This window comes from Eubalaena glacialis, chromosome 9 (assembly GCF_028564815.1).
Source record: "Eubalaena glacialis isolate mEubGla1 chromosome 9, mEubGla1.1.hap2.+ XY, whole genome shotgun sequence".
NCBI classification, from domain to species: domain Eukaryota; kingdom Metazoa; phylum Chordata; class Mammalia; order Artiodactyla; family Balaenidae; genus Eubalaena; species Eubalaena glacialis.
The window spans coordinates 14,241,851-14,252,209 of NC_083724.1; the positions used below are offsets into that span (position 1 = coordinate 14,241,851).

At 41.5% G+C, this 10,359-nt stretch overlaps 1 pseudogene; it reads left to right on the plus strand.

Moving 5' to 3' along the window:
- The first annotated feature begins 2,790 nt into the window (after positions 1-2,790).
- On the plus strand, positions 2,791-6,233 carry LOC133097277 (kunitz-type protease inhibitor 2-like; annotated as a pseudogene).
- The last annotated feature ends 4,126 nt before the right edge of the window (positions 6,234-10,359 follow it).

The window sequence follows — 10,359 nt, forward strand, 5'->3', positions numbered from 1 at the left end:
TCAAGTTTAAGATCACCAGTCACAAGTCATGTTGGTGTCATGTTCTCCTGATACGATGTAGTGAAAAGGGCAGTTCATCTCTGTGGCATTCTTCCCCCAAATCCATATTCCTGATGTAATCATGACAAACCCAAACATCAGGCAAACCCAAATAGAGGGGCAGCCTACAATACCTGACCTGTACTCTTCAAAATTGCCAAGGTCACAAAAGACAAGGAAAGACCAAAAAACTGTCACAGCTTTGAGACTAAGGGATCATGATGATTGAATGCAGTGTAATATCCTGAAACAGAGAAGGGCATCAGTGAAAAAACTGGTAAACTCCAAATAAAGTCTGTGGTTTTGTCAACAGTATTGTACTCATGTTAATTTCTTAGTTTTGGTAAATGCAGCTTGATTGTGGAAGATGTTACCTTTTGGGGAAGCTTGGGGAAGTGTGTACAGGTACTCCGTACTATCTTTGCAACTTTTTTGTAAATCTAAAATATCAAACTAAAAAGACATAAAAATATAAAAGTGTGGCTGTTTTCCTTTCTAGGAACCATCAGATTTCAGTAGAACACCGCTTGGGAGGAGAAAGTGCTGAGGGTATTAACAAGGATCTCAATATTAGAACTGGATTTCTGGAATTGTTTACCTTTTTTCTTTTTTTTCCCCCCAAATGATAGACTGATGTAGTCGTTGGTGGGACATTCATTTTAGCCACGAATAATTGAACCAGCGGTTTACAATTGACACTTCTCTGTGCTGGGGATTTTACGTGGCGACCCTCTGCTGCAGTTCTAAAACTTGTTGAAAACACAAACCCGTTTATAAGACTGAGTCTATGTACTTTGAAAATCTGAAAACGTTGCATGTATTTTATGTTTCAATCATAGATGAATCGGACATTTTCTGTGGTGACGTAGAAACTTTAGTAATGTAATGATTTGGCTTCAGAATGGAAACACATAGTCTGGATGAAAATTTTTAAAAAGCTATGTAGCCTAAGTTCTTGATAGTAAAAGAAGAGAAAAACAGATGATCGGCGATCTAAAATTAAAAACCTGTTAGAACTCAGGACGGGCGCTTGAATGCGCTTTTAACAATATTTAAGGCTGTTTTGATGAATGCATTGTGAAAGTCATTCTTAATGAATTCTTTATTGAATGTCTGAAACATAATATAATACACAAGGTATATTCTTGCCACTGGATAGTCTTCAATAAAAGTTTAATTGCAAAAAATATATATATATATATAAAAGGGAGAAAAGGAGATAGAGCTCTACTTCCCCTCCCTCATGGCATTAACTCTTCCTGCAGAAGACTGGAACTGGTAAATGCAGAATGACTGAACAGCTGTGGTGCAGGTACCCTACTGGGAAACAGGAGCAGGACCTAAGCTGTGCACACTGAATGATAAGACCCAACGCCAGCCTTAGAACTCAGTGCCTGGGCCCCACTTGTTAGACAGCCCTATGAATCAGAGAGATGGAGAGAATAAATTCATGAAAGAACACATGGGTATCGTTATCAGTCAAGGCCCAGCACCCAGTGCTGGCACAGTGCAATCTATAACCTTAAGTATGTCCCTTTTGTGACACTAACTTCATTTGGAGATGCTTCTCATCGCTTGCTCTTGTCCTCCTTTCTCCTCTAAATAAAAGGTGACTGTCCCTGAATGCTGTATAGGAGCGTGGGTTGTGCTTCTGCTGTCAAACACAGACTTTGCTACAGAAGGAATATGAACAGCAGAAGCACTTCGGTAAGAGAAAATACAAATTAATTAGTTGGACAAATCTTTCTCTCTGAGAGCACGGATGAAATAGATACTTGCATATTAAAGTCTCAGAGTGTCGGATGTCCATGTTTTTAAATTTCACTTCCAATTCTAGCTGGAGTATCCAGTGATATGCACTAATTAGCATACTATTCAATACCATTATACATAGCAACTGAGAAACACTTTGTAATATTAAATAATTCATATTACTCTTAAGTCTGTGTGTATATATGTCTAGATATAACAAGTATGAAGCAAGCTATGTATTTTACACTGACAGGTGGATACTAATTCTAGAATTAGTCATTTGTTTTAGTTTTATAAAATGTTTAATATGATTTAAACAAAACGTTAAGTTTGAATTACCAGATAAGCAATAATGAGAGATGGAGCATGAGACGACTTCTCAGTTTTCTCCCTCAATGAGTCATGGTTTCCTTAGGCAAGATTTGCACAACAGGTAACACCCAACGCTTCTCACACCAGAGGCAATTTCCTCCCTTGTCTCACCTGGGGGGCAGGCATTTGGCAATATCTGGAGACATTTTTGATCGCCATGACTCAGGGATGGGGTGCTACTGGCATCTGGTAGATAGAGGCCAGGGATGCTACTAAACATCTCACAATGCACAGGGCAGCCCCCCAGAGCAAAATAATCCATTCCAAAATGTTAATAGTGCCACAGCTGAGAAGTCTGTTTTAGATAAATCTAGGAGTTTGGGGTTCTCTAAGCCTTGATGTCTCTCATATACTGCTATTCCATTTGTCAAGACCCCACTCTTCCCTAATCTAGCTTAACCTGACATTCATATAAAATGCTTGGCAAAGTATGTGGATTCACATACTAATATAATTTACCAAATCACAGAATCAGTCTCTGAACTTGGTTTTCAGTTACCTCAGCCCTATGACTACAAGCAATAAGAGATTTTTACAACACTCTCCCATAAAGGCTTTTGAGTTTTATTCCATTAAGGCAACACTTTTGCAATTTGAGTATGTCACCTGCTTGCTTTAAATTACCCCATGCGATTAAAGGCACCCATCATGGTTCAATCACACCTGTTCCCCTTTAAACTGAACTATGGCAACAGCTATTTGATTCCCCAGAGCTTCCTCCTCAGTGAGTACATAGTTCCATATAATCATACAAGATAACTTGATTGGCTATTTTTCCATTGCATACGGAATGCCACTTTACCATCATGGAATATGAAAGAAAGTCTCTGCATTTTGTCTGACCTCTATGTAATAACCATTTCCCTGAGGACATGTTGCCTGTAGCCCACTGTCTGGAACCACTAGATAGTAAGCCCCATGGAGCCAGGGACCAAGCCTATCTTATTAATCACTGTATTCCCAGCACCTAGGCTGTACTTGGCACATAGCAGGCACCTAGTTAATATTTGTTGAATTAATTAGTAAAGTCAAATGTCAATTCCTCTAAGAAACTTTTTTATTAAAGTGCTGATTACATATGTTTCTTCATCTGTTTTTCCTCCTCAACTAAGTCTCTCAAGACAGAGACCTAATAACAAAGATACTTAGAAACCTAGTTACCAAGGTACAGGAAAGACTTTTCAAACAACTCATACAATAAAACCAACATTCCTGCTACCATCGTCAAAAGAGACAGTGTGAAAGAACTGAGAGCTTAAGAACTTATAGGCTCTTCACATAGGGAAGTAAAACTGTGGAAAGGCTGAATAGCTTACGTTTCTAAGTACACGCAGAACTGGTCTCCAAGAGATAACCAAACTGCTTTCACTCCTACCCTCCCCAAAAATGCCCTTGAAACGGCCTGAATTTTTTTTTTTAATATATTCTTTTTTTTTTATTATTAATTAATTAATTTATTTTTTTGGCTGTGTTGGGTCTTCGTTGCTGTGCGAGGGCTTTCTCCAGTTGCGGCAAGCGGGGGCCACTCTTCATCGCGGTGCGTGGGCCTCTCACTATCGCGGCCTCTCGTTGCAGAGCACAGGCTCCAGACGCGCAGGCTCAGTAGTTGTGGCTCACGGGCCTAGTTGCTCCGCGGCATGTGGGATCTTCCCAGACCAGGGCTCGAACCCGTGTCCCCTGCATTGGCAGGCAGATTCTCAACCACTGCGCCACCAGGGAAGCCCCTGAATTTTTTTTTTTCACATCCTAATAATGAAAGAAATTATTTCAAATTTAAATTCATTTGAACAGGCATTCTTCTTTAAAATAACAATTATATCTGAAAATGTTAAGAGGTTGGCTATTAATAATCCATGTACTCATTAGGGCAAATCACTACAGTAAAGTTACTTTTTTTCTAATATCAGAGACTCTCCAAAACAGGAATGTAGGTAATTTTGGTGCAAAGAGAGCTTTGACGGGAGAAGATAGGCTTGGATGGACTGGGGCAATGTGGTATCTAGGGTAGTTAGCACCAAGCACTATGAAGTAGAAGAGAAGCAGATAAGAGAAGTGAAAGGATGCTGAAGACAATATACACCAATTTACAAACTGCCTAAGATCACTTCAAGACTTAGAGAACATAGGTCTTCCCTGGTGGCGCAGTGGTTAAGAATCCGCCTGCCAATGCAGGGGACACGGATTCGAGCCCTGGTCCGGGACGATCCCACATGCCGTGGGGCAACTAAGCCCGTGCGCCACAACTACTGAGCCTGCGAGCCACAACTACTGAAGCCCATTGCGCCTAGAGCCCGTGCTCCGCAACAAAGAGAAGCCACTGCAATGAGAAGCCCGCGCACCGCAACGAAGAGTAGCCCTCGCTCACTGCAACTAGAGAAAAAGCCCGTGCGCAGCAACAAAGACCCAACGCAGCCAAAAATAAATAAATAAATAAATTTATTTTTAAGAAAAAGACTTAGAGAACATCTTCGGCTCTTGTTTCTGCACTTCACTTGCTCTCTGGTTAGTACTGTTGTTCACCTGCTTCTAAATTAAGGATTACATGATGGATTCTGGGAGGAGGCTTCTTCTGAACATGAAGTCCACTAAATACCACCACTGTGCTGCTCACTTTCCTCGCAGCCACAAAATTGTGCATGCCCAATGCTCTTGTTAGTACTGTTGAGGCAACAATTAACTTTCTGCCACTTTGGAAGGTCTAGAGTTCTCAAAAAAGTCTTGTGATGATTTCATCACCTGACTAAATTACCTGACACAGAGCTAAGAATGATTCAATGACTGCTTACAGAGTATAAAAACTGATTAATTCCACTCAAGGGGAAAAAAATCACTGACAAAACCAAACACTTTTACTAATTACTGTATTGCCACTCCATAAACACATGGTAGCTTTTATAGTAAAAAAAGATAGTTCCACTATGCTGAATTACAATCACTTAGTTGAATGTTAAGCATAATTTAATTTTATTAATTTTGAGGGGATTTGTATAAAACCACTCCTTAATTTTATGAAATGCAGATTACAATACAGACTGTTTGCCATGATTTAATGCATAGCTTGTTTTTTTATTTTCCTTTCAGTCTATGTATATTTGATTAATAAATAATAAAAATAGAACCAAACACAGCAGTAGTTCTCAGCTTACTTTCTTCCAGTAGAAAAAGTTTCCATTTCTCCATGGATAAACCAATGTTTAGGGGAAGTGTGACAAACAGTCACTTTGTTTTTATATTTCAAAAAAAAAATCCTAGGGGTGGAGCCCGTCACGGCGCAGCTGTGTGGGCTGAGGCGGTACTGGGCACTTCTTGCCCTGCTGGCATCGCTGCTCCTCTCCCGCTGAGGCGGCCGACGGAGAATGTGGCGTCCATGGAAGCAAGGGCATCTACTAAGAGTGAGGTGTTTCTCCAGCCACACACAGCTGCACAGACTTTTGCCGAGTTTCGAAGAGTGTGGGGACATGCCGGGCCTCCATCCCTAAGTGGTGGTACAATGTCACTGACGGATCCTGCCAGCAGTTTGTGTATGGAGGCTGCGGAGGGAATGACAATAACTACATGACCAAGGAGGAGTGTCTTGCAAAGTGTGCTGGTGTCACAGTGAACACCATCGATGATCTGTCCAGGAATGGAGCGGATTCCTCTGTCCCAAGTGTTCCCGGAAGGCAGGATTCTGATGACCTGTCCAGTGATATTTTCAACTATGAAGAATACTGCACTGCCAAGGCTGTCCCTGGGGCTTGCCGCGCATCCTTCCCACACTGGTACTTTAATGCCGAGAAGAACTCTTGTGATAACTTCACCTGCGGCGGATGCCGGGCAATAAAAACAGCTACCTCTCCAAGGAGGAGTGCATGCAGCGCTGCTTCGGCAAGCAGTTGTGTCCTGCCCCGCCCCGCACTAAAGTGGTGGTCCTGGCAGGGCTGTTCGTGATGGTCCCGATCCTCTTGCTGGGAGCCTCTGCGGTCTGCCTGATCAGGGTGGGGCGGAGGAACCGGGAGCGCGCCCCCCGCACCGTGTGGAGCTCTGGGGGCGACAAAGAGCTCCTGGTGAAGAACACTTTCGTCCTGTGAATGCCCTGTCGCCAAGGGGCTGCCCTCCTCAATCCCCCGTTAATGAAGAGAATCTGGGAAGGGAGGGGAGACAAGTGTTGAACGCGTCTGTGCTTTTTCAAATAGAGTGATTGGTTTGTATTTGCGCGATCATTAGGGCTTTTGGTCTGTTTGTTAATCCAGAAGGTAAGAGGGCTGCTCCCTGGTCTCCCGGGATGGGTTTGCTTTGGAAATTCTCTTAGTGAAGGGCTGTGCACTTTGCAAATGGTCTAGCCCTAGATCGGAGTCGGTTCCTCCTCGATTTATTTCTTTGCTCCACGTATAGTTTTCTTAGCTAATGTTGAATCCTATTGTCTCCTTTCCGATCACAAAAGTAATGTTTAATAGTTTCCTTTGTTTGTTTTCTGTTTTGTTTTGTTTTTTTAAAGTAAGCAGAAACATGTTTTTTTAATTAGGATTCTGAAAGGAAGAAGTAAAATGTACAAGTTTAATAAAAATGGCCTTCCCCGCATAGCACAGGGAGATCAGCTCGGTGCTTTGTGACCACCTAGAGGGGTGGGATAGGGAGGGTGGGAGGGAGGGAGATGCAAGAGGGAAGAGATATGGGAACATATGTGTATGTATAACTGATTCACTTTGTTATAAAGCAGAAACTAACACACCATTGTAAAGCAATTATACTCCAATAAAGATGTTAAAAAAAAAAAAAAGGCCTTCCCTTAAAAAAAAAAAAATCCTAAAAATGGAAGGAAAAAGCAATCATTAGTTTACTTCCTATATATGGTTTGACTAACTTTTAGTAACCACAACCCCTATGTTCAGTACAGATTAGAAGAAACCTTATATTCAGACCATTTTAACTCTTCAGGGGATGTGGATTCTATCGGGAATAAACTTCTAATTTTTCTTTAATTGAAACAGTGTTTACTATTAAAAAATCACATGGCACTGAGAAGCAGAAAAGAAGATTTGAACAAATGGAGAGAGATATACTTGTGGATCAGAAAACTGGCCCTTCAGCCATCCATGCACTATCGACTTCTGCCAGAGGTTAGCTTCCCTAAGCCTGTCATGAAATACCGACGGATTTCCTGCTTCCCTCAACTAGTCAACTGGTATCTTTGGATTTTCTCTTTCAATCTAATCCACCTGCCATCATCTCCCTGCTTTTCAAATTGTATACATCACTTTATCCCTTGAGTTTCCTTTGCCTAAAAAGAACCCTTTCTTCACCATTTTCTGTTCTTGGTAAGATGCAGCACTTTTTTCCCAGATCACACCAGCCCAAGAGTAAAGTAGTAAGTCTCCCAAATCCGTATGTCTCTGACTCAGATTCGGACTCTACCCGCACTTCAAGAGCCCCAGTTTCCCTGCAACAGCTTTGGGTGCCCCAGGGGCTGCCTCATGGATGCTCTACAGAAAAATCCTCTTGATTACCCACTTGGTTGGCGCCATTTGCTCGTCTGCTGCTGATGTTCCCTGGCGTTGCTAATGAACAAAACAGCAGCCAAGCTGCCGTGGCCACCGGCGGTACTATAGCTAGCTACTGGGACCCACCAACAGGTACCAGTCCTGATGGAACCTGCCGATGTCTGTGCCATGGGTCCTGTCCTCTGACACTTCCCAAGCCTTGCAACTGATGCTACTGACACTTTCTGTTCTCAGTGTTACAGCCGCTATAATTCCTACACCATTTTCCACTTTAGCTACCATGCTCTATCATTCTGAGTCTGAGAGTTGGGCTGTAGAACTAAATGCATAAGCCTCTGCTATACTCAGATTATCTGTCCACTACAGTGCTGGCCAAATGTCCTTCAATCAAACATAGGCTCCTGAAAAATCTTCCCTAGTTTAAAAAATTAAGCATTTATTTATTCTGCCTTTTTAGGAAAAACTTAATTCATCTCCAGTTGATAAAGGAAAGCTCCTCTTTATTGAAGAATGCTAGATAGTGATAATAAATGTGGAAAGAATGGTAGAATCAGAAAATCACCATTTGGCACCCCCCGCCCCTCAATGAAATAATTGATTCAGGCAACAACCATCAGTGGATGTCAAAAAAGATAAATAAATAAAACAAATATGGCAAAATGCTAGCACATATTGAATTAAGTGGTGGGTAAATTCTTTTAATCTTCTGTATGATTAAATTTTTTTCAATAAAAAGTTGGGGCAGGGTCAAGTATCCCTTAACTTAAGGTGAGGTCTTTCTCATGAGGATTGGTGTTCCTTTATGTAAATGGAACCCTGGAGTCATCTACCTATGCCAGAAGCCAGATATACTGACTTGTGAGGTGAGCACAGCTTGAGCCTGAGCTGAGAACCCTGCTACACTTGAGTCATAACGCCTTCCTGATGCCTTCCTCTTTCTGACCCTTTCAGCTCTGTTTCCTCCCATCTGTCTTAAGGAAAACCCTTGAAAACAAATATGAGTTTACAATTGCATGGTCACAACAGGGAGCAAACCAGAACCATCTGGGGAGCTTTTTCAAAAGATACACACCCAGAGCCTGACCTATAGATATTTCCATTCTTGGATGGGCCTTGGGCACATGATCTTGAAAAAGTCTCCAGATAACTCTGATATACCTCTCTGAAAGAGAGGTGTTTCTCTGAAACTATACTTAGGCTTTTTCCTGAACAAGCTATACAAATGTCCCTGACTTACAATGGTTCAACTGAATGATTTTTTGACTTTACAATGGCGTGAAAATATGCATTCAGAAGAAACTGTACTTTGAATTGTGAATTTTGATCTTTTCCCAGGCTAGCGACGACACTCTCTCTTGATGCTGGGCAGCCACGGCCCCCAGTCAGCCACACAATCACGAGGGGAAACAACTGATACACTTAAAACCATTCTGTACCCAGACAACCGTACTGTTTTTCACTGTCAGTACGGTATTCAATAGATCGCATGAGACAGTCAACACTGTATTATAAAATAGCTTTGTGTGAGATGATTTAGCCCAACTGTAGGCTAATGTAAGTGTTCTGAGCACGTTTAAGGTAGGCTAGGCTAGGCTATGATGTTCAGTAGGATAGATGTACTAAATGCATTTTCAACTTACAATATTTTCAACTTATGATTTCAACTTAGGTTTATTGGAATGTAACCCCATCATAAGTTGACGAAGATCTGTACACATAAGAAAAGATGGGGGCAGATTTAGAAATTGAAAAGATAAATATCAACTTAGGAAACAAAAAATTTCAAATTGTTGGTATGGTAGTTATTAATGCTGCTCACTGATGTCTAATTCTCTCTTTCCTAAACCCAGAAAACTGCACTTTCCCCTGCTCATTTGAAGTTGGACCTAGCTGTGTTACTGGCTTTGGCCAATGAAATGTAAGCATCAGTGCATGTGTCACTTCCAAGCAGAAGACTTCAACAGACAGTGCACAAGTCACCATATCCCCTTTTCCCTCCCTTGGTGATGGTGGAAACACATGTTAAGATGGAGCCTCCATCAGCTGAGATCCCTGGGTGACTATGATGAAAAAGCCTCTGTCATCCCAGGACATGAAATGGGAGTAAGAAATAAAGATTTTTGTGAAAAATCATGGAAATATGGAAGTTGTTCGTTAATGCAGCATAATCTACTCTATCTTGACTGATAAACTGGCAAACCTTCTTTCACGGAGCCTAAGCAATTTAAAGAGAATCAGTTCTGTCTTCATCAATGACTAAAAATTTACAGAGACGGTGTTGATAGAGGGAAACGAGGGAGCTTTAGGGTCAGAGCTACCTAAGTTTAAATCCATGGTGTCATTGTTTGTTGTAATAATAAAAATAGTATATAATGTCTGTGTACTATACAATTACTTTTAGTAACCACTAACACTCATGAAGTGCTTACTATGTGCCAGGCACTGTGCTGAGCACTTTACATGGATTATTTCACTTACTCTTCCATAACTTGCCCAAGGTCAGAGAGCTAGGAAATGGTGGAACAAGGATTCTAACACAGGCAATGGAGGCACAGAGCCTGTGATCTTAACCACACCTCTATCTGCCTCACTCATTTGCCTCTTCTATAAACGAAGATTAGGCAATATGCAAAAAGGTAACACGAGTGATTACTTATCATGACCTACGGGAATGCAGTACTGTAAAAAGACGGGGAGCACAGGCACAATAATCAAA